At 43.6% G+C, this 25,351-nt stretch overlaps 1 long non-coding RNA gene across 1 annotated transcript; it reads left to right on the top strand.

Moving 5' to 3' along the window:
* Window positions 1-920: 920 nt before the first annotated feature.
* On the top strand, window positions 921-8,442 carry LOC148687517 (uncharacterized). The gene is made up of 4 exons (XR_015946748.1): window positions 921-1,004; window positions 1,631-1,761; window positions 3,250-3,349; window positions 4,169-8,442. It is a non-coding gene; the product is annotated as an uncharacterized LOC148687517 (long non-coding RNA).
* The last annotated feature ends 16,909 nt before the right edge of the window (window positions 8,443-25,351 follow it).

The raw sequence follows: 25,351 nt of genomic DNA, 5'->3' as shown, positions 1-25,351 counted from the left end.
CTCCCTCTTTGTGTCTCTTCACTGGAAATGGAAAGTGCTCTTATTTTGTTAGGGTTTTAATGTTTGACGCAGGAGCAGAGAAGCTTTGGCCTTCCAGAAGTTGCTGGAACACAGTACAATTCAGTCTATTCTGAGACTCAGTTGGAGCCACTGCTCGCCAGTAACTCTCCTTGGTTCTGTGACTATTAAATTCTTCCGTAAAGTCAACTGGAACAATGTCCACCAATGCTTTCCTGAAACGCATACACGTGTTTTAACTTTGTATTTTGTATTTATTTCATTTTTGCACACTGCCCCAACATTTTTGAACAGTGGGTGGTTTAATTCTTTAAATGAAATAATCAATATTGTTTTGTCTTTATTTTCAGTTTATAAACACAACAAAAGAATTTAGTCCTACTGTGATCAATGGAGGTTAGTGGGCATCAGATTGTGTTCTTAGGGCGCACATTTTCTGGAGAGCAAGTCCCATTCAGTACAATGTGGCTTAATTCAAAGCAAGAACGTACAGGCTCTAACTTTTAAAAGGATTCCATAGTACATCAAGAAAAAGCCAATTTTCTTGCTATATCCCTTAAACTGAGCTTTGTTTCTAATCAATACTCTTATAGCACTAATGAGGGGACAAAATCAATGATGTTATTCAACTCTTTGGTTTAATTGGCTCTCCCCCGCCAATGCGATTTGCCACTTAACTTTAAATCTATTTTAGCCTTTCTTGAGCACTCCTCTATTCTTAATTCTTAAGCATCACTAAATATGGGTTGGCTAAATGTTTTGATTTGCTCTTCTGTGTGCAATAAAAGAGACAATAAGCAGACGTGTAAAATTCCATACTGGGAGCCTCCAGTCAGACACAAATTATAGCTTTCATTTTTTTTAACAGATAGAAGAGGCAGTTTGTGCCAAAGAAACCAAAGGGAACCTTGGACAGAGTTTTCAGCTTGTGCTTCAGGTCTCCCAACTTTGCAGCTCTCTGTTCAAGGTGGAAAATGAGCCCCTTGGTATGTAAGAACTCATTATTTTCTAAATATGAACTGTGCTTTGTCTATCTTGCTTTAACTCAACATACCTCACATCATGTATTTGACAGAATACACAAGTTCAGATCTTTTTTAGGCATTCAGAAAAAAGCACGGGCAGGTCTACACTGTCAAAAGGCTGAGGACCTACTTGTTAATGATGAAGTATGAAGAATGCACACCAATATTGTAAAGCTAAACACTGTGATGGAACTTTTCTTTTTCTTAACTACACACACACACCAAAGTAACACACATTCCTATCCACACCTTGCAATGTCAATGGGGATCATATCAGCTACTGTCTGCTGATCCACATCACAGCTCAAATTTGCATCCATGTCTGCCTGCACCCAGTGCTTTTTTTCTGGAAAAAAGGTGGGGGAACTCACCATGAAGTTTGCTTGTTTATTGTGGGCCCAGTCGCAGTGCCCCCACCCCCTGGGCAGTGGCTAAATGTAAGGTGGGATTAATAAACTCAAGCAGACAATGATCCACATCATTATTGATTTAAAATATAGGTGCAGTGCACGGAAACGCTGTTTACCTTCCTGCCGGAGCGGTACCTATTTATCTACTTGCATTTTGCTATGCTTTTGAACTACTAGGTTGGCAGGAGCAGGGACCGAGCAACGGGAGTTCACCCCGTCGCGGGGATTCGAACCGCTGACCTTCTGATCGGCAAGCCCTAGGTTCTGTGGTTTATACCACAACGCCACCCACATCCCTTGATTCATAGGTAGGTGAATATATAAAGTGATATTCAGATCAACAGGGTTTTCATGAACCTTCTTCCTCAAAAAAAAAAAAGATGTGGAGGAATTGCAAGCATTAGCATTATTATACACATAAAGTATACATGTACCATCCGATTCAGGTGGCATTTCCCATATACAGTGGCAGGGACAGGCATGCTTATGTGCCGAAATAAGCACAGAATTCGTGTTTTCTTTACCATATGAATCTATCCAAAAGAGAAAAGCATATGCTTATAAAACTCCAATGCCACAACCATACCTTATTTTGCGCATAGCGATAAAATTGCCCTAGTGTAGCAGGTTACTGTGATGCTATTGCACTGTTATATCTTAGTGTATGGATATTGTACCTTACTTACTGCATTCATTCTGATTTAGAAATGTGGGGTTCACATTACATTTTAAAGGATTTTTGAAAGATTGTTTCTTGTAACCTGGACATAGCAAGATAGCAAGATCACATTATTCACTGAGTAGATCTAATCTACTTCCCCACCCCACAAAGGCAAACAGAGATACAGGTGCTTAGCTCTATTTATAGGAGAAGGCATACAATGGATTAAATGAAATACTGTTTTCTATGGCCCTGGAACATTGGCATGTATGTTAACTTGTTCCAGAGTGACTGGAAAAAGGCAACTATGATTTGTTGCCAAAAGTCAGATTGACTCCCTTCTATGCTAAGAATGAGATGGAAGCTTCCTGCTAAAAATACCCCCAGTAACAACTGGTGCAAAGGCAAAGCATTCAGGGAAATATACAATTATTCCCCCCCCCTACAGTTGTTTTTCTATACTTCTCCTAGAGGTCTTTATCATTTTCTTGAGTGTCTCCCTGACACACAAGTAGAAAATGAAAATCGGGGCAGAGTGGGGGGCGGGAAACATCTCAGTAATTGACAGATGAATTACTTTTGATGTCATGTCTGGGTAGAAACTCTGCGGGAGACAAAACAATGGATGTTGGTGTTAACACAGGGCTTGCCTTGCAATTTGTGAACAGGAGATGGCTATCTGTGGATAAGTCTTAGAATGATAGAATCTTAGAGTTGGAAGGGACTTGAGGGTCATTTAGTCCAATCCCCTGCAATGCAGGAATCTCATCTACAGCATCCATGACAGATGGCCTCTGCTTAAAAACCTCCAAGGAAGGAGAGTCCACAGGAGTATCTGGCACTTCCACGGTAAAGTTAAAATAGGGAAGGACACATTCCAGCTAAGCTAAAACGCTCAAGGAGGGTATGATGAGAGTGTGTGGCCTGCGGAGAGTCCTGAGCACGAGAGAGAGAGAGAGAGAGAGAGAGAGAGAGAGAGAGAGAGAGAGAGAGAGAGCTGAAGAGCTGTGATTGTCCCCTGGGTCTCAGGTTCCCCACCAAGGGCTTAGAGAGTTTTCTGATAATAAACCTTTCAAAATAAAGAAACAAAATACATCCTTCTGACAAGCTGAAAGTGACATGAATTCTGTTGCAGGCTAAGTTTTATCCAAAGACCTTTTAGAGAAATACCTTGCCACTTGCATTTTGAGCCAATTCCCTCAAAACAGGCAGCACCGGATCTCAGGATACCCAAGGTAAGCAAACCCCATTTAACTTCTACTGTCAGCACTGATGATAGGTTCATTGATAATATTATGAATTAACTGCAACAACTTTCCTTCCTATCCCCTGCCCTTAACTCATCTGTCTCTTTAAGCACTTAACGTCAGGTCTTACTTCCTTAAAAATAAACCTGTTTATCCCTGGCTCTTTCTTTTTAATTTTTCTGAATTTTAAAGAGACTTTCTGTCTTACTGTTTATATATATATATATATATATATAGAGAGAGAGAGAGAGAGAGAGAGTTTCCTGGCATGCTGTGAGAAAGGTGGCAGGACCGGGGAGACAAGACAGGATTTGTGATCATTCACTTGGTCCCGTTGCTAGCCATTGTTGATCACTAAATTAAAAGAAAATGCCGAATAAAAAAGAGCAATGAACAGAGTTACGATTTTGTGAGTAAAGCACGAAGACCAGAACATAATGATCTCTCTCTCCACCCCCCCCAAACACTCCCACCTCCTTTCCACCATCACGTTAATCTTCCCTGAGATTTGGAGGGGAAATGGCAGAGCTGTCATTGGAATCATAAACAGCATTTGAATCATTTTCATAGTGCAGTGTCCTGGTTTCAACAGTAATATATTACAATCTCACTGCATTATCACCAGGCGCATTCCTTTAGCCGTTTACCAAAATGAAAGACTGCCGCAAGCTGATTTACTTTAAAGCTGCCTTTGTTTGCTTGTGTGATTTTGTTTTGTTTCTTTGTTATCTAACATCAGGAGAAGGCTTTAGCGCAGGCTGTGCTCTGCTGATATCGCACTCTTAATCCTGTCTCCCCATCCTGTAGCACCAGCCTCCCTTGAAAGGACCCCACTCGCCTCTCTTCAGGCTGTGGTGGGATGAGGGATCCACAGGTGTTCTGCACTTTACAGGCAAGAGACAATGGATTATTTTTCATTTTCATGGCAACCTTACCTGCAGAATGTCAGTTTGCTGATGCTCCAATTTCATCCCAGCTATCCTGCCTATTTGCATTTTCACTTGTCTTCGCCTGATAATGAAACCACCTTCCTTCACCTTAGAGGTGACCTGCCTCTTTTCACCTGCCCCTCATTAACCAAAATGTGGTGGGGGAGGGTTGGCTAGTGGTGTATTCATATTCCGAAATAAATGAATAAGTCTCCATTTCTTTTCACAGGCATAGTGACAAAAATGGCAAAATGCTTTGAGTGTGAATTTTTAAATCTATCCATCCATCCACACACAAACCACCTGACACACATCAGTGGTTTTTCTCTAGGGTGATAGAGAGAAAAGACTAATATCTGAACAGCAGAAATATGCATGGAAGCCAGATAGCTATAATGAATGGAGAAGCTTGTACTGTCTGCCCCGCCCCCCCCCTTTGGATCCAATGCATATGAAGGTACCAAGATGAATCAAGGATGAAACGATTTCTCTATTTCTTCATTTGCATTGTGAACTCAGTCTGAATAAAGCCATGTCTCCAGCGGATCAGAACTTTGCACAGTGTGCCTTGTTTAAAGAGAGTGATGCTCCGGTAATCTTAAACATTAACTGATGTGAATACATTATTCTTTTGTGAGCTCCTTTCAATCTCTCAGCATTAATCCATGTTTGAGTCCAAAAGATCTTTCCAGTAGCTTCTCACCTGGAAGCCCACTCAATGCTTCATATATCTGCCAGTCAAGCAAGTGATCAGAACGCTTCTTTTAAACTCAGGATGTCGGTGGGCTTTTCTGTTTTCAAAGATACATTTTCCTGCTCCTCTTTTGTTTCTACCTGTTGATGCACATATGCCAACAGGCTCCCAGGTTGTTGTAGCTCGAATAATTTAAATAACTTGTAAATAGGGATCACAGTATATGAAGAAGCATAGCTTATGCCTGAAGCCTTGTAATCTTAATGATCACAATTTGAAATAATAGCATGACAGGGTGCAGCATATCTACCACAAGCATATAGCTGGTCGCCCAGAATTCATTTGATCTCTCCTAGCTCTGTGAAACTGTGGAGTAGTTTATGCTGCTTTGCTTTGACTTGCAGCTTCCACATAAGGTGAAGAAATTTGGCTCATACACTCCTCCCCACCCCAAAACCATGGGCAGAAGGCCACATGATGCAGATTGCATGTCCATATATCTGCACCTGTGATTTATTCACTTTTTGTGGTTATGTGGATTGTGTTTATGGGGCAAATGTCATAGGCTTTGTCCTGAATGCTCTCCATACACATGCACATGTACACAATGCATAGCCCCCTCTTCAGCATAGGCTTCCGTGGACTAGGGCGCACTCCCTCTGATGCATGATAAGGATAAAACTTCATGCCATTGATGAAGTGAGCTCCTGTTCATTAAATCTAAGGCCACAAGAAACCTCTTAGTCAACATGGTACTGAAAGACCCTCTCTTAGAGAGGTGCACATTCTCTGTATAGCTTACTGAATATATTTTGTAGAAATATGCAAAGCCAATGTTGGACAAGACCACACACCAGTCTCAGGACCCAGGGACCTTGCAGGGACTAGCAGAGAATTTGGGTTCATTTCAGGCTAATTCCTCAGGGAGAGCACCACAGTGGCTTGTTTGTAGTCCAGAGGATACAGCTCTGTCTCCATTCTCTGAGACAGAGAATGAGTCTCCTGCAGTTCCTCTGTCTCCCTGTCCACACAAAAGCCGAAGCCTAGAAAACAAGGCAAATGTCCTTTAATCAGCCAGCCAACTTCTCCAGAAAGGCAGAGTGTGGCACACTTCAAGTCTGGCCAGCCCAAGGCTTGAGTTCCTTCTCACTCTCTGAAGAGATGCCTCACATAGCCACCTTAGCAAGGTCCCTTGGAGCTGTCCAAGGTCCTGCGTTATCTCAAACTTGTGGCTTGACGTTGCCTGCTTCCGCAGTGAGCCCAAGTTGTTAGGCACACAGCAGGCAGCCTCCCCATTTTCTGTACTTACAAGAAAGCCTAGGACAGCTGAGGACGCTGTGGGTTTTTCAGGAAATGTGGGCACCCATGAAGGCTAAGGAGTACAACTGGAGAGATGATGTATAGGATGAAAGAAAGCACTAGGCAATCCCATCACTTTCTATCGGTTCCTTTTTATTTGGAGATATAAGGGAAAGGATTGAACCTGGACCTTCTGAATACAAGGTATGCGTGTTGCCCCTGAGCTATGACCAGGTCCCCATCAGCATGCCCTTTCCCCAACTTGATCCCATAGCAGTCAAGATAATGTCACCAACTTGGCCAGCTTTAATTGGGAGAAGTTTTTTGTGCAATTTTTAAAATCACAGTTGCATTTTACTTTTCTTTCAAAAGTCTTACTCAATTATTTTAAAGAAGCCACAAAAACTTTGTGAGGCCAGTTAGGCTGACACAAACCGAGTAGCCAAAGTGAAAGTTCAGTCTGCCCAGTTCAAAAACAACCTTCTCACCACTTCTCTGATATTTGATAGAGAGAGTACTTTCCTCTAAGATTCCCGATTACGTTGCTTATGCCTATTGTTCTTGATTAGGAATCTGGACAGAGAGTAATTTAAGGCAGGGGATTTATGCAAAATAATAATAATAAATTTACCATGTAATGCCTACATTGTATTGGTGAGCACCACCAGTACAGTAAGCTAATTCATTTAAACCCTGACTTGAACCCAGAGCCATTCTGCTTATAGATCCCCTGTTGAGTTCTGCACTCTTTGTGCAAAATGTCTCCTGGCTTGAAGACTGTTTTCTTGTAGTGTTATATAGGCAGATCATCTCCTTTAATTGCAGATCCATGATGCTAGATGTCCACATAATCAAACTGTATTTTAAAATTGTGCTTATGCCAAAGTATGAAGATGAGGTTAATTTTTTTAATATAGCTATATAAAGTCCTTGAAGTATATTCTGTTGCTCCTGTCTTTGTTCCCTCTCTGTAGACTGCTTTTTTATCTCTGAATAACAACTGTACTCAAGAAAGTGAGATCAATTCTTTTCTTGAGTTCCATTGACAAATTTGATTCACGTAGACTTCTCTTTTGTAAATAGGTTCATAAAAATTACGAGTGCTGCGGAAAGAACAGAGAGAGACCATTTTCACCCCCTCTCACAGCACTATAACTTGACATTACCAATTAGAATTGACTGCTAATGCATTCAGGACAGGCAAAGGAAAGTACTCCTCCTCACAAAGGCATAGCTAACCTATGGAACTTGCTGCAACAAGATGAGATGACCACCACTGGCCTAGGTGTCTTTAGGAGGAGATGTGAGAATGGCTGCATCAATGGCTTTTAGGATGTATAGGTTCAAATACAGTAATAAATACCACTTCTGGGGAAAGGGAGGGAGAGAAATTGGGGGAAATTGGGTTTATTAGCTTCCTAGAGGCAGTGACTATCCAGTGTTAGAAAAGAGATGCTGCAATAGATGGAGACAAATGACCAGCCCAAGGCCACAATCTGAAAACAAGATGGAGGTTATTTGAAACACCAGGAACAGGCTAATAATTGGGATGACAAGGAAGAGGAGGAGGAGGAGGAGGAGGAGGAGGAGGAAGAAGAAGAAGAAGAAGAAGAAGAAGAAGAAGAAGAAGAAGAAGAAGAAGAAGAAGAAGAAGAAGAATTTGGATCTGATATTCCACTTTATCACTACCTGAAGGAGTCTCAAAGCGGCTAACATTCTCCTTTCCCTTCCTCCCCCACAACAAACACTCTGTGAGGTGAGTGGGGCTGAGAGACTTCAAGAAGTGTGACTAGCCCAAGGTCACTCAGCAGCTGCATGTGGAGGAGCAGAGACGCGAACCGGGTTCACCAGATTACGAGTCTACCACTCTTAACCACTACACCACACTGGCTCTCAGTGAGAGATCGAGAGCATCCAGAGTCCTGTTGCCTCACAATGGGCAGCAGATAGTGGGGCAACTGGTTTATTCTCCCCCAACCCATTGCAGCCAATGGATCTGAAATAATTATATCATGTACTGGATTGTTAGAATGTCGTAGAAGCCTGATTCACAGAGTTCATGATACAATGCCTAAGCCAGTGTACAATTAGCCATTATGAACTCAATGTTCATGATAATTTTGTCAAGCACAATACAATCAATTGTCCAAAGGAAAGAATTAAAAAAGAGTGCAAGCAATTGCTGCAAGTTCATACCATGACAGATGACAGATTCAACTCTACCGGGATTTCTAGCCATCCAGTCAATGAAATAAAATGCTCGTGTCATGCCTTTGACTAGAATGGAATCCCCTGTTGTTGAATCCAGGCATGCTCTTCTTCAAATGAAAAGGGCTCATTCTGTTTTGCAGAGGGGATTCAGAAGCGGCCAGTGGAGGAAAGGGAGTGGTGGCTTCTGCCAATTTCCCCTCTCCCTTTTTAGCAGAGGTGGAATTAGAGAAGCACGACTGGTTCACTTGCATGGGGTGGGCAGCTTCGGGGGTCAAGAGACATGCTGACACAACTATAATGCAAAATGGAAGTCGAGAGGTAGGGGCTGCCAAATATCAGTGTCGCACAGGGCACCACTGAAAGTTGAGACCCCAAGATCCACCACTGCTTGTAGCTCCCAGCACCACCTCCCATATTGTTCAGGAGTGTCTCCTTCAGATCAGCTTCTTAGGGAAGTAGGCATTGCCAAAATAGCTCAGCCGCCTTCCTCCCACTGAGCATCTTGTGAGAAGAGCTCCAGTAATGGGAAGTCTGGATCCAACCAATGCTGACAGTTTTGTTGTTGATTCTTCTTGTTGGGATGCAGGTTTGATCACAAAAAAGAGAGCAATCTAACTCTTAGGCAAGTTCAGATTCACAGTCAAACAAATGCTAATTAGCTGTAAGAAACACTTACACCGTGGGTGAAAATATCCTCAGGATTGGCATTTTGAGCATCTGCAAGCAAGAGGGAATGAGCAATCCAGAGCTCTCTGCTTTGTGTAGGAGTGAATTAGATATTTGTTGGTGTTCTGTTTGTGGAATGGTACATCTGTGAGCCATAAAATATCATTCGCATGGGCCAACCAGCATCTGTGCATACATTCTTTGTCCATCAAATATTATTCTCTATGCCCATATGTACTTTTGAGCAATCTGAGATGCACAGTCTCTTTCTGTCTGTCTTCCCTTAGGAAATATATGTGATTCTGGCATGAGTGATATCAATGGAAGACTGGAGCATTGCTGTGATAATTAAACTTGCATTGTCAGTGCTGGTCTGTGACATGACAGGCCAGGTTTCAATCCTCACTCAGCCAGGAAGCTCACCAGGTGACCATGAAGCACTCACTATTTCTTTCTCAGTATCACTCTGACTCACCAACCTCACAGGATTGTTGCAAGGATAAAATTTTGAGATGGGGGAAGAGAGTTTTTGCCCTGTGCTGCTTGTGGAAAGACAGAACAGAAATGTAGGAAACGAATAAAAGAAAAGAAAAGAAATTGCCCTTGTTGGGTTCAGAATTTATTTTTACTCATACTGACATGTATGAATTTTATTAATCATCTGATCAACGTAAATTCCTAAGATTGACTAAGATTTGCTTAATTGGATGCTGACCCTTATTCACATAATGCTATGGAATGAAAGTGATTATTTTCAGCCTGTAATGATTTGTGTGCCTTGAATCATTGGGGGCTACATGAGTAAGAAAAAAATCCATAAAAATGAGCAATTTAGCTTCAGTAGGAGACAGACTTACAAAAGGAAATATTATTCAGGAGAGCTCAACACGGGGAGAAATCTTTGGACAATGGACATGGTTGTAGAATCATTGCAAGAGAATGAATTAATGCCCCTCTTTCGATGTTTGCACTAAACATGACACAGAAACAGTCAATGCAATGGGCTATATCCCTGCTTTGGCAAGGAGATGGACGAATGACCTAAATCCCTGTCCTTCTCTCTCTCTCTTTAGCATATACAGTTCCATGTATCTGTTTAAAATGTTTAGTAAACAGGCTGCCTTTTCAAGAGGAGCTTTGGCAAGATGAGATCCATGTCCTGGAAATGCTGTCATTCTGTAGAAACCATTACGTGGGTTGGAAAGGGGCGTGGAGGAAGCAGAGGTATATTTTGAAAACTCTGCGGGACAATTCCTTTCGATGAACAGAAATATTTAACAGGGGTATAAAGTCTCATCCAAGCAGCACTGTCAGAGCAGCAATTGCAAAGCATCGATCCTTCTTCACAAGCTTATCCTTTCTCATAAAACGGCTGACTTTGAATCTCATTCAGGCTTGCTTCCTCTTGGCTTGGTAACTTCTCATGCACTCTTGAGCCCCACGGAATAATCTGCTGCACATATGCAAGGGCTTTTCACATGTGCAGCAAAGCTCTGAGTTGAAGGAATAAATTTCTCAGCCAAACTCTGGATGTGTAGGGTATGGGTGAGTGTTGAGAGAGAGAGACAGCGAGAGAGAGAGAGAGAGAGAGAGAGAGAGCGCACTTCCACACAATTGCTAACAGCTTTCTCTGAAAGGTACAAATTGCTGCTAATGTTTCGTTAATAATTTTGCTTAAACAGTTTGCTGGCCTTTTCCTGCTCAGATGCTAATGCTTGAAACAGAAGTTAGTGAAAGGTAAATGCACAAATTATCATCATCATCATCATAATTTTATTATTTATACTCTGCCCATCTGGCTGGTTGCCCCAGCCACTCTGGACAGTTTCCAACACAAATAAAAACATAATAAAACATCAAACATTAAAAACTTCCCTAAACAGGGCTGCCTTCAGATGTCTTCTAAAAGTCAGGTCGTTGTTTATTTCCTTGCCATCTGACAGGAGGGTGTTCCACAAGGTGTACACCACTACTGAGAAGGCCCTCTGCCTGGTTCCCTGTAACCTCACTTCTCACAGTGAGGGAACCACCAGAAGGCCCTTGGAGCTGGACCTCAGTGCCCAGGCTGAACGATTCGGCACTAGAAGTGTCGTAGCTCAGTGGTAGAGCCGAAGGACCCAACTTCAATCCTTAGCATCTCCAGGCAGGGCTGAGAAAGAGTCTCTCTCTGAAACTGGAAAACTACTGTTGCTAGTCAGTGTTGACAGCACTAAGCTAGATCGGTCATTGGTCTGATCTAGCCTAAGGCAGCTTTCTAGGTTCCTGTTCTCTTCTTCCCACTTTCAAATGCACAGCTGGACTTCAAAGCATGACCATACTATATCCCTATGTTCAAGAAAGCATAGGGATAGGGGGAATTTTTGTTTGGTTTGCACAACTATTCAAGGATATATTACAAAAATATTCAATGATAAATTGCACATAAAAATGCATATATGGGTGAAAATAATAAAAAAAATTATCCAGCGTTTTTGTATATATCATATACATTATAAAAATGTGTATATTAAGAGAACTTTGCTCTGAAATGCTGATGAATTTTCACAAGGACTTAAAACAAGAAAAAAGCTTATGTGGAAATATGGAGATGTGAACTTAAGATCTGAAAAATGGAGAGAAACTGAAAATGGCATATTTGCCATTTACAATGGCCCCTCTAGCTGGGGCGAGGGAGAGAGAGTTTTCCTAACAATTTAAGAGTGCAGATGTGGTTCTCTGAAACTGTTGCAGTTCATTGTGAAATGTTGTCTGAATCCCACACAACAGATTAACAGCTGTGTGCATTTGTGGATAAGCCAGAAGGGAAATGTGGTCCTTTGATATATCTACTCAGAAATCAGTACTGTTAAGTTGAGTTGAGTGGATCTAGGATTACAGCCTCAGCCTCCTTTTTGTTCTCATACCATTCAGCTAGTTTTGTTTAATGTTTTAATTCTCTCCCTTTGCTTTCAATCGTCACAGTCCCTTCAATTGCTGTTTGTTTGTTTGTTTGTTTGTGAGGGAAATGCTGCAGAAAATCAAATCTATGGGGATAAAACGTTGTAGCTTCCTTCCCAATGCCTGCACCTATTCACATGACATCCTTCCTCATTCTCAATTCTCTGCCACCACTGCCATCAACTATGTGGGTAGAACAAAGGAACAGACTAGGCTTATGCTGCACTCTCTGTGTGTGCATGCATATAATTCCTCCCTCTTAATTAACAAAGTGGAGAAAGAGCCTACTGAAACATGGGGTTGTTCCAGATGAGGGAAAAGGAACAGTTTTTGAACACACACCACCCAAATCCAGGGATCCTGGCCAACAAGGGTTGGGGTGCAAGGTTCTCACATGTTCTTCTTTCCCCTCATTTTGCCTATAAACTACAGAAGGGTAAAAGGACCAGCACACCCATGAGGCAAAGTGAGGTGACTGCCTCAGGCAGCAGAATCCATAAGGGCAGCAGATCCTGATGTAGATCTTCATTTTCCCCCACCATGTTCTTGATATAGACCTTCACACGTCCCTTCTTCCCTGGCGAGGAGTGGGAGGCGCCGTTTTGTGGTTCGCTTCAGGTGCCAAAGTGTATTCGACCAGCCCTGGATGGGGAGCTTCAGGCCCAGAGGCCAAATACAATTCTCCTCTGTGTCTGGCCCTTGGGACCTTTCCCAGGCTGACCCCACCTCCCCAGCCATGCACCTCAATGGACCTGTTGATTTTGGATTGGCTGGAATGTGACCTTGAACTCAACGGAGGATAGTGGTGTGTGTTGAGAGTGTGTAGAAACAAGCCTTCTGTACAAAGGCAGAATTCAGCAACGGACAAAAACAGCAGGTGTTTATTATGAGGTAAAATTCACATTAGTTGCTCAGCTCACTTTTGGCTCTGCCCCTGCCCACCACTTGCATATGTCCTCCCATAGTTTCCTGGAAGGGAATGTGGCCCTCAGACTGAAAAAGGCCCTGAATATAGACACTGGAAAGAGAAAGCAGTGCACAGGTATGAGCCCACAGGCAGACAAGGGGAGCAAGCGGCCTACTCCTTGCTTCCCTTCAGCCTGTGGACCAGGTGTATGATGGGTAATGTGTTTTGAAGCCACATTTCTCCTGCCAGCAACAGAATCACTGAAATTGTGAAGGGACCTTGCCGCCGCTCATAGTTTCACTTAAAAGACAGAGGGAAGGTGTCTTGTGTTGCTTCAGCTTGCCAACGTGGCCTCGGTGGCTTGTTTGCCTGTCTACTCCATGGAACTCCAGGGCAACGGGAGCCCTTGCCAGGTGGCAGCCAAGTCCCAAGTTCCTAGGCCACAGCTGCCACCTGGATCCTCTTGTCTGCCAGCTCTGTGGAGTTGCCGGGCAACAGAGGAAAGTTTACAAGGCAGCAGTTACAGATCCATGGCACAGATGAGGAAGAGAAGGGTGAAGGGAGGGAGGGAGAGGAGGGAGTTTCCAGATGATGGGAGGGAGAGCAGGTGAGCAGGAAATTAGAAGGCATTGAGAGGGGTTGAGTACAGATATGTGGGGAGAGCAGAGGGGCAAAGGATTGGTCATCACACCTTTTCACCTCATCCCTACCTCAGAGCCCCAATTTCCTGTCTCCCCCCCTAATAATAATAATAATAATAATAATAATAATAATAATATTGTTTCATATACTATGCAATGCCAAAATAGGTTTCTAAGTGGTTTGCAATGAAAACAAGTTAGGCAAAGATTAAAATATACACATCCATAATTGGCCTGCACCATAAAACTGTCCCATTAAAACCACATAGCAATAAAAATAAATAAATGAGAGAACGAGAGATTGAGGGAATGCTTGTGTAAACAGGCACATCACCAAAAGCCGTCAGAATACCAATACAGATGGGGCCTTTCATATTTCAGCAGGGAGTGGATTTCATAAAACTGGTGCTACATGTGGAAAAGCTCACACCTGCATGAATAAAAGCCAATAACAATCAGGCTGTGGTGTTGATCTTAATACCTTCACTGGCTAATTTAAGCCGCAAATGGAATTGTCTTGCCACATCTGAAAGCCCTATGTGGGATGCAGTAGACCAGCCCACTGTTGCACTGCTTATGTGCTGCATTACATCTTACTGGTGACTCAGTTTTTTCACCATAGCAGTCTATGAGCAGGGGTGGAGGAGGCGGTCTGCCCCATGTATCACCACTGAGGGGGGTGACAAAATGTTGGGCAGCACTCACTGCAGGGCCTGCAGTGCGCCCGAGCCATGTGTCTCTCCTGGGAGAGACAGAATAGCTTGGGCACGTGCAGGCTCCATGCTGCCCAAACGCTTCACCCGCCACCCTCCCCCACCCCCCAGCTGTAGGGTGGCTGAGTGGGAGGAGGCAGGCAGACTCCTCAGAGGCCCCGTGGAGCGTCCTGCCCCAGCTTGCCCCAGTTGCCCCTGCGGGTGGCTGGCCCTGCCCCTGGGCACAGGACACACCCACTGCCCCAGGCACCCAATTGGCTTGCTCCGCTGCTGTCTATGAGCACACACTGTGACATTCTTTCATGGTTCTCTGTTTTCTGACTCCAGCAACATGGCCCATGTCAGCACTGCCCATGCTTGGTGTCTTTTGTTTAGCATCTTCCTAAAGCTCATGGTTAGCAAGGAAAGAGTTTAACCATGAGCCTTGAGTCCATCCAGTATATACTGCATCCAATAGATGGCTTTAAATAAAATTATATGACAGACAGACAGACAGACAGACAGACAGACAGAAAAGTAGGTTTCAATGCAGAGACTTTTTAGTGATTGCCCCCAGGTTGTGGAACTCCCTGCCTTGGAGGACCCAGTTGGCCCCCTCCTTGATGGTTTGCCAGCTGATGAACACCTTGTTGCTTAATCTTCTGGGCTGCTCATGTTTTTAGACTTTTGTACAACTGTATCTATTTTAAACTTGTTGTCTCTGTTCTTATTTTTAATTCCATTTGTTTTTTGCGTTGTACTGTGTTGCTGTGAACCACCTAGGCAATCTAAATTATCTTAATAAATAACGAAACAATGTGTAGCTAGATACGGGCTACCTTGCTAGAGGTGTTGTCACTGATGGCCATGTATCAGAGAAATGAAAGGTAGGTTTATTTGGTGCACAGCAGGCATTTGTCAGCACTTAATAGCTCTCCATAGGCACCCAGCTCCTTCTGCAGGGGCAGAGTGCACCATAATCTCCGGCAAAATAAAAAAAAGCTGCTGCCACAAAAAGAGGCATATTGGGGTTGATGGGCCATTAAATGACCATACTTATGTTCCCTAGAGATCCTTACCACCTGAAATAGCTTTCCTCCCCCTTTCTTCTGTCATGCTATTGATTGAGTGAGGGACACAGAAAAGAAATATGGCTGTGTGTATTTTTTTTTATTTTTTATGCATCAAATACTTGTGCCATGTTCTTTGTCCCTTTCACTCTCTCAGAACTAAAAATACTTTCTGACAAGAGAGGTGAAGTAAGGTGCAAACTTCCAGCATCCAAACTAAAACCATTTCAACTTTCTCTTACTTATTTGTTTCCGTTCTTTTTACAACAGAGGGTTTTTTTTGGGGGGGGGAACTGTGGGATTGGCCCTACCCAAGTGATTTCTGTTATTCACAGGTATGTACAAGAAGCAGGAAAGTGGGCCATGCTGGAAGCAGATCACATTTTGCCTAGTGTATGTGGGAAGGGCTGGGCATCTGTCTCCACTGGAGACCTGACAGCACTAAATTGATAATCTGAAATGCTTGTTATCATACAAAATTATGGCAGGTGCCATTCTTATCTCGGCGAAACATAGGTGTGTCTAGCATGAGCCAGAAGGGAACTCAATCTTTTGTCAAAGGTTTCAGATGGCTATGCCAGCTGGGAAAGGGACAAAATAGAAAAGAAAATTTTAATTCCTCCCATTCGTGTTTGGGAGTGGGGGCCAGCAAAAAGCCTTATAGCACAATGTGATGGATATCAACAAAGGGGTTAGTCCTGCTAAGTTCAAATGGGGCCTGCTCATAGCTGTCAAGTTTTCCCTTTTCTCGCGAGGAAGCCTATTCAGCATAAGGGAATTTCCCTTAAAAAAGGGAGAACTTGACAGCTATGGGCCTGCTCCCAGTTAAAATGCAGGTAAGTTACCAGCCTTAGAAGTGTCAGAGTAGGACTTGGGAGACTTGAGTTCAAATCCTCAGCCAGTCATGGAACTACTGGGTGAACTTGGAGTCGTCACACTCTTTTTATCAGTGTCATCTATCTCTACCTGAGGGGGTGGAGTAGCTGAATGCCACCATGAGCTCCTTGAGGGAAAGATGGGATATAATTATAATACATAAGTAAATGTCTACTATAGAAAGTGAAAGGGTAGGGCTATCTACCTATGAATTTGTCAGCTCACTTGCACTGAGTGCTCTTTTGGAATCAGCGTACAATGAATTGTGTGGTGGTGGACCACAGCAGAAGGGAAGCATGACAATCTGTTTTCTTCACTGTCTGCCTAACTTTGCCAAATCCTTTTAAGACCTTTGTGTTTATCTACACACACACACACACACACACACACACACACACACACACACACACACATCTTTTGGGACTAGAGGTGTCAAGGCAGGAGTGTCATAATGTAGTCTAAGTGCCAGTTTTGAAGGCAGGCTAGGGACTGACTAAAAAGCTTTGCTCATATGAGTGTTGTTAACTGGTTGTGGTGTGTGCACTGACCACAAGATTCAGTTCCGACCCAAATTTGGTGCTTTACAAAATAGCATGATTTGGCCTGTTTCAGCTGGAGTTGATGGAGTTGTCGTCCAAAACATCTGGAGGGCACCAGGTTGGTGAAAGCTGCTCTAGCTCCAGTCAAGCTAAAGTGTGACCCAGCTCAATGAGCATGAACCATCAACAATTCCTCTCCCTTTCCTCAAAGGTTACTGGGCAAGTACCTTCAGCTCACTCTAAAAGCCTAAACCATCCACATTCATCAGCAAGCAAGTACGTAGACAGACAGATAATCTCTACACTTCACATACCATAAGGGTATTTCCATCACATTATCTCACAAATCAGAAACCGGTGTCATTATTACTCCAAACATCCACTCACTCAGATTCATTTGGTTGCTGGATTACACAAGAGCAAATACTGTAAGCATAACCAACCTATGACACATTGTAGATTGCTTGAATTATGTGTGCATTCAGAATCAATACATAACTGACCTGGAATCTGTGGCCAGGCACAGAATGCATGTTGTTTTGCCTTTGGATATAGCTCCTAGGCTTCCAGTTTTGCATTAGCAAGCTGACCTTTGAATCACCCATATTTGAAAAAGCATCTCTCTGATACAAGAAACCAGCGTCATTTGCCGTGGCTCCAACACAGGGGAATGTTGCAGGTTAGCAGATAACACACGACTGTTTAGCAGTTTGTTATGTCTCACTAAGACAGTTTAATGAGGCCAAATACCAGATATTGCATAAATACAGCATGTACCTTTAGCAAATCAAGTCCGTTGGCTCAATTCCTTCTGTGCATGAGAGGCTTCAAAGCAGCTGGTGAGTTATAACGGTTCAAAGTGATTGAACTCTCTGCATACAAGAATTATCACTTCCTCAGGCTGCTGCTGCTCTCCCAGCTACAAATAAGTTAAGAGGGAAAGGTTTGGAGGTTTGAACTGCACTTTTATTTTAGTTTTTTGGTCAGTGTCACATTTGAAAGATGTTTCTGGTGCATGACTTTAAATTTCACAGCACATTCCACAGCAAATTTCTCTCCCAGGGATTTGGTAGGGAAGCTATGCTTGAGGAACAAATGAATTAGTGGTTTCTCTGGCCTGAAATTCCTGTCTGCCTTTGTGCTTTCCTTCCCTCTAAACCAAGGGATCACGTTTCCTTCCAGTTACGTTTCACAGGAGAAGTATTCAAGGGATAGTCTCACTTCTTTTAAATTTCATCACTTAAACAGCATTGTCTACGGTCTTGTGACTAATCACACTGATACCTGATCAAATGAAACAGCAATTCCTAAGCACCAAGGGCAGGGGATAGCCAAGGTGGCACCTCCAAGTTGTTGGCAGGCTACAACTTCCATCATCCTTGACCATTGGCCTTGGTGGCTGATGGGGGTTGGAGTCCAACAACATCAGGAGGGTACTACACCAGCAGCCCCATCAGGGCAGCAAACCCAGTAGGGGCCAGCATAGTGGGGGGTGCAATCCACCTGACCTCTGGTTGGCCACATCACTGCTGGCTACTGAGAGGAAGAAGGGGAGAATTGAGGTGGCTGGGAGGTTAGCATGGTGCTAACACAAGGGCAGGGTGCCAGGTTGACACCACCGGTGTGTTTGCAGTGCAATGAATGGAAAGACATTCATTGCACTCAGAAAAGCAGCACATTGGGGAGAGGTCTAAACTACTGCCCTTCCGTTTGGCATCTACTATTCTATGTGAGGAGACTGGAAGCCAAATCCTACAAGGAAGCTTCTGGGTGAATTGGTGCATCACCCTGTCCTGAACCAGACGTGTTTCCAGGGTACCCTGTTAGAGGGCTCTCAATGGAAATATCTGCCCAGCGTGGGGCAGGTGGGCCTTAGGATGGCCACCTCGGTACATCAACGTCTCGGGGGAGGCCCACATTCCTTGGCATGACCATTATGTGGTTCCCGCCCTCCAGCAGGAGACTGGAACGGATATACACCCAATGCCTGAGCCAAAATTCCACCTGCACCTGTAATCAATAAAGTTGTGGCCATTTTTAACCCCTGTTTAAGTTTGTTGTATCACACCTCTTATCATTTGCTGCCTGGGGGAGGGTGGCACTGCGACCTTAACTGTTTGGGACCAGTTTACTTGTAAGGTCACCTTCCCCCATGTATGCCCATTTGACTGCTTCAGTCTACAGAACTGGCACTGTTGCAAGTGCCACATAACACCTGCTCTGCAATGACAAGAAACAAATTTTCGTGCGGCAGCACTTATATTTTGGAACTCCCTGCCTATTGGCATCAGGCAGACACTTTTGCTACACTTTTTTCAGTGCCTGCTTGAAACATTTTTCTTTGGGCAAGCCTGTCCAGGCACGTAGAAGTTACATGAGGTGTTTTATCTTATCTTTTCTTTTTTTAAAATCTACTATTGATTTTAATAATCTTTTGCATGCTTTTAAATACTGGTTTTAATAGAGAAGTTTAGTGATTTGTTTTATATTTTTGCAAACTACTAAGAGGTGTGTTGTTTGTTTGTTTGTTTGTTTGTTTGTTTTACAATCACGTGGTATATAATTTTTGCAAAATATATAAATAAAGCAAATAAGCAATCACTTTGGATTCTGGTTTTGAGTAGAGGCACCGGTGAAGGGAGAGCTTAACCCACCCCCACCCAAAAACTATTTTCGTGATCTAAATTGCTCCACCAAGCTGCTACTAGCCATGCAGGGGGGGGGGACGACAAATATATTATCATGCCTTCATTAGAAGGGCTAATAGCAGCATCAGAGAATAGAATCATAGAGTTGGAAGAGACCACAAGGGCCATCCAGTCCAACCCCCTGCCAAGCAGGAAACACCATCAAAGCATTCTTGAAATATGCCTGTCAAGCCTCCGCTTAAAGACATCCAAAGAAGGAGACTCCACCACACTCCTTGGTATCAAATTCCACTGTCGAACAGATCTTACTGTCAGGAAGTTCTTCCTAATGTTTAGGTGGAATCTTCTTTCTTGTACTTTGAATCCATTGCTCCGTGTCTGCTTCTCTGGAGCAGCAGAAAACAACCTTTCTCCCTCTTCTGTATGACATCCTTTTATATATTTGAACATGGCTATCATATCACCCCATAAACCTCTCTTCTCCAGGGTAAACATACCCAGCTCCTAAGCCATTCCTCATAAGGCATCGTTTCCAGGCCTTTGACCATTTTGGTTGCCCTCTTCTGGACACGTTCCAGCTTATCAGTATCCTTCTTGAACTGTGGTGCCCAGAACTGGACACAGTACTCCAGGTGAGGTCTGACCAGAGCAGAATACAGTGGTACTATTACTTCCCTTGATCTAGATGCTATACTCCTATTGATGCAGCCCATAATTGCAATGGCTTTTTTAGCTGCTGCATCACACTGTTGACTCATGTCAGGTTTGTGGTCTACCAAGACTCCTAGATCCTTTTCACATGTACTGCTCTCAAGCCAGGTGTCTCCCATCCTGTATTTGTGCCTTTCATTTTTTTTTTGCCCAAGTGTAGTACTTTATATTTCTCCTTGTTAAAATTCATCTTGTTTGCTTTGGCCCAGTTTTCTAATCTGTTAAAGTCATTTTGAAGTGTGAACCTGTCCTCTGGGGTATTAGCCACCCCTCCCAATTTGGTGTCATCTGCAAACTTGCTCAGGATGCCCTCAAGTCCATCATCCAAGTCATTGATAAAGATGTTGAATAAGACTGGGCCCAAGACAGAACCCTGTGGCACCCCACTAGTCACTACTCTAATGCTTGTCCGATTTAGACCAACAAAATAGTGTATTGGGGAGGTGGCAATAAAATAACCCATTCCCTTATGATGCTGTTCCAATCAAGATTACAGCTCCCCAAAGCTGCTTTAAAAGTTAAAAATAATAATGCTGGAATATCCACTTACAGATCTACATAATATTTAATTCACCTGCCAATAATCACTTATCCCAAAGATTGCTGCTGTGATCAGCAAAGTCTAGATGTGCTTTTCTCAGAATAACACACAGTTGACCCGTTGTTAGTGCCGTCCCCCGGTGAACAATACAGTAGTACATTGGTTATCAAATGCTTTGGTACTCAAACAACTTGGAACCCAAACACTGCAAACCTGGAAGTAAGTGTTTCGGTTTGTGAACTTTTCTCGGAAGTCGAACATACTCCGTTTTGAGTGTTATGCTTCTGATTTGAGGGTTACGCTTCCGATTTGCGTGCCACACTTCCGTTTTGAATGCCACTCTTCTGTTTTGAGTGTTACGCTGAGGTCTGTCTGTTTTTCCTATTTATTTTGCATTTTTGTTTTTGTGGCTCTTTTTTGTTTTTTGTGACTGTGTAGAACCCAGTTCAGCTGCTGACTGATTGATTGATTGTGTGACTGCAGTACATTGTTTATTGCTTTCATTTTATGGATCAATGGTCTCATTAGATAGTAAAATTCATGTTAAATTGCTGTTTTAGGGGTTGTTTTTAAAAGTCTGGAACGGATTAATCCATTCCAGGGGGCACTGTCATACAATTGTTCCGCTCCTTCCTCCTGGGCCGTGTTCAGAAAGTGGTGGTGGGGGATGAGTGTTCAGACCCCTGGGCTCTCACTATGTGAGTACTTGGAGGCGGTTGGAGGATGGATGGTAGCTAACAGATTGAGGTTGAATCCCGACAAGACAGAAGTACTGTTTGTGGGGGACAGGAGGCAGGCAGGTGTGGAGGACTCCCTGGTCCTGAATGGGGTAACTGTGCCCCTGAAGGACCAGGTGCGCAGCCTGGAAGTCATTTTGGACTCACAGCTGTCCATGGAGGTGCAGGTCAATTCTGTGTCCAGGGCAGCTGTTTATCAGCTCCATCTTGTACACAGGCTGAGACCCTACCTGCCTGCGGACTGTCTCGCCAGAGTGGTGCATGCTCTAGTTATCTCTCGCTTGGACTACTGCAATGTGCTCTACGTGGGGCTACCTTTGAAGGTGACCCGTAAACTACAACTAACCCAGAATACGGCAGCTAGACTGGTGACTGGGAGCGGCCGCCGAGACCATATAACACCGGTCCTGAAAGACCTACATTGGCTCCCAGTACGTTTCCGAGTACAATTCAAAGTGTTGGTGCTGACCTTTAAATCCCTAAATGGCCTCGGTCCAGTATACCTGAAGGAGCGTCTCCTCCCCCATCATTCTGCCCATACACTGAGGTCCATCGCCGAGGGCCTTCTGCCGGTTCCTTCGCTACGAGAAGCAAAGTTACACGGAGGGAACCAGGCAGAGGGCCTTCTCGGTAGTGGCACCCACCCTGTGGAATGCCCTCCCACCAGAGGTCAAAGAGAACAACAATTACCAGACCTTTAGAAGGCATCTTAAGGCAGCCCTGTTTAGGGAAGCTTTTAATGTTTGATGGATTTCTGTATTTTAATGTTTTGTTGGAAGCCGCCCAGAGTGGCTGGGGGAACCCGGCCAGATGGGGGGGGTTATAAATAATAAATAATAATAATTATATTATTATTCTTTTGCATTACTTTCTATGGGAAAGCGCGCCTTGGTTTTGGAACGCTTTGGTTTTGGAACGGACTTCTGGAACAGATTAAGTTTGAGAAACCAAGGTACCACTGTATCTAGAAACAAGGCAGAGTAGAGGGGAGAATAGAGGCATAATCCCACTCCCCCAAGAAATGGAGCTATAGTGGAGCAGAGTGGAAGTAGCCTGGTGAAAAGAGAAGATAGGTCTCCTGCAACTTTAACCCGTGTGTTGAAGAGGGAATTTCAGCTAATGAGTGACCAACTGTACCTGCTGAAATTCTCTCTGCTGCACAACTATGTCCCAGGGGTCTGCTTGACATCAAATAGAAGCTAAACCTTTACTTTTGCAGCTCCAGCTCTACGGAATCCGTTTCTGATTGAACTTAGACAAGGCTCAGCGTTCTTACTTTTAGGTAGCTATTGCAAAGCAATCTTTTTCAGAGGGTTTTCCGGATGGGTGACTCAGCCATTTTATATTGTATACAGAATTTGTGCAGTTTGACGCTTTTAAGAGCTGTGCGCTTTTTAAAACTTACTATGTATATATTTATATTGATGGGCAGTACCCCAACTAAATATATCTGGTAGCACAAGGATTTCTGCTTGCACAATTGAACTTCTCCTCCTGCTCCTCCGTTCACAACACATCCCTCCCATGCCTTACCCCAAATCTGCTCAGGAAGGTTGAGGGGAAACCCAGAAAACAAAGTTAGAGGGCATGGAGAGGGAGCAGAGAGAGGGAAGGTTACATGGCACTAATGGAAATCCTTATGCTAGCAGATCTGTTCTGCCAGATGTTGTAGACCACTTTGGAAACATTTGTTTGGAAGTGGTTTCCAAATCTTTAAATAAATTAAAATAACACAAATAAGTGCGAACATCCAGAGCAGGCATCTAAAAAAAATTGTGCAATGAGTGAAAGAGTCTGCCTGCATCAGAAGTGTTGGCAGGCTGAGGAGATTTTGTATTTTATTTTATAGAAATACTTAAAAAAAAACAAATACATAAATGCAGATTGGGCATGCTGCATTTGTATTCAATGCTATGAAAATTGCCACTAACCAGGTTTTTAAACAAACAGGAGGCCGAAGTGGAAAAACACAAGAATGTATTAGTGTGGCAGTGTGACCACATCTGTATTCTCTGTAATGATGACTGAAGGGGCTTTTAGACTGTCACAATTTTCAGGTGGGATTCAATCACATACCGGTTGCAGTTAAATTTTATTTGGAGCTCTTATGCAGCAAACCAGCTTCTCCTCCCACCCCAAAGAAAACACACCCCAGACTTTGTGATAGGGAAAGTGAGGCAGAAATGAGTCAGGAAGTGTTGGTTAACATTTGCTTGATCCAACATCGTCAGCCCTCCCCACAAACAAATCTGAATGAATGCTCAATAAATAGCCGGTCTTGTTTTCCCTACCTGCAAACTTTGTGCACACAGATCAGAATGGAAGCTACATAAACAGGTCATCTGAAGGTGGCACGAGCACAGCATCTTGGACCAATTGTAGTTTCTGAGTAGAAACTGTAGTCTTTAGAGGCAGGCCTCTGTTGAGCACATTGCAGTATTTCAGTTGCGATGCAAGGCACGACTCATGCTGGCCAATCTGCAGTATTCTGAGCACATCATCTTAATTGGCTCTTACGTCTAACTTTTTGCATTCCCTCCCCCCCCCCCATAGCAAATTAGTCTGCCTTTCTAGTTCATGTCTACTTGCTAAAATGCTGGGTTTTTTTGTTAAACATCAGAATCCTTGGTGCACTGGAGAACAAGGTCACTGTTATGTGTTTGCTGAACTGGTTTAAACCAATACAGTACTGTACGTTACAAAATCTGTCTATTGTAAATTGCTTTCAGTAGGTTGACAGCACTATAAACAACAGCTGAACACTTAGGCATGGTGCAATGCTTGTCTCTGATCAAGGGCCTTCAGGTGGCCCGGCATGCTGTTTCAAAAGAACAACTGAACACTGTTATTGCCTGTTCTGTATTAGTCTTTACAACGACAACCTTTAGCATTGTCTTGCTCAAGGATTCAGCACATACATTTTCAGCCACTTGGCTCTTAGAAAAATCAACGGGAAAATCGTTCATTCTTTTTTCTTGCTTCTTTTTTCAACCCCTTTGGTTTTACTTACCTGCACTGCCTGCAATTCTTAACAATGCTTTATGCCTCTCAGCTGTAAATGAAGAGCCATTTCTTCCTTCTGATAGCAAATGAGAGCCAGTGTGGTACAATGGTTAGAAAGTCACAACACTGGGACCTGGGAGACCAGGGTTCAAATTCCCCTTTGGCCATAAAGCTCCCTGGGTGACCTTGGGCCAGTCACTGCCTCTCAGCCTAACCTACCTCACAGGGTTGTTGTGGGGATTGAAAGAGGGGAGAGAAAGCCGTGTATGCCACATTGAGCTCCTTAGAGGAAAACGTGGAATATAAACACAATGAACGAACGAACGAACGAACGAACGAACTCAGATAGTGACAAAATTGTAGGCCAAGCAGAGCCACTAAGAAAGGAAATATTAACATACTCTGGAGAACCTTGAGGTCTGTAGCAGTTAAATAAATGAACAACACCTAAAGAGGTCAAACCCACCACCACCACCACCGCCCCCAAAAAGTAGACCAAAGGAGAACTGAGCATGCTCGGTAGTCCAGAAAGTTTAGTGGCAGTTGGAGAAGAAAAGGGGATCTGAGGGAAGAAGAAGAAGAAGAAGAAGAAGAAGAAGAAGAAGAAGAAGAAGAAGAAGAAGAAGAAGAAGAAGAAGAAGAAGAAGAGTTTGGATGTGATATCCCGCTTTATCACTACCCGAAGGAGTCTCAAAGCGGCTAACAATCTCCTTTCCCCTCCTCCCCCACAACAGACACCCTGTGAGGTGGGTGGGGCTGAGAGACTTCAAAGAAGTGTGACTAGCCCAAGGTCACCCAGCAGCTGCATGTGGAGGAGCGGAGACACGACCCCGGCTCCCCAGATTACGAGTCTACCGCTCTTAACCACTACACCACACAGGGAAGAGTG

This window comes from Zootoca vivipara, chromosome 1 (assembly GCF_965207765.1).
Source record: "Zootoca vivipara chromosome 1, rZooViv2.hap1.1, whole genome shotgun sequence".
Classification (NCBI taxonomy): domain Eukaryota; kingdom Metazoa; phylum Chordata; class Lepidosauria; order Squamata; family Lacertidae; genus Zootoca; species Zootoca vivipara.
This window is presented reverse-complemented; position numbering and strand designations above follow the sequence as displayed.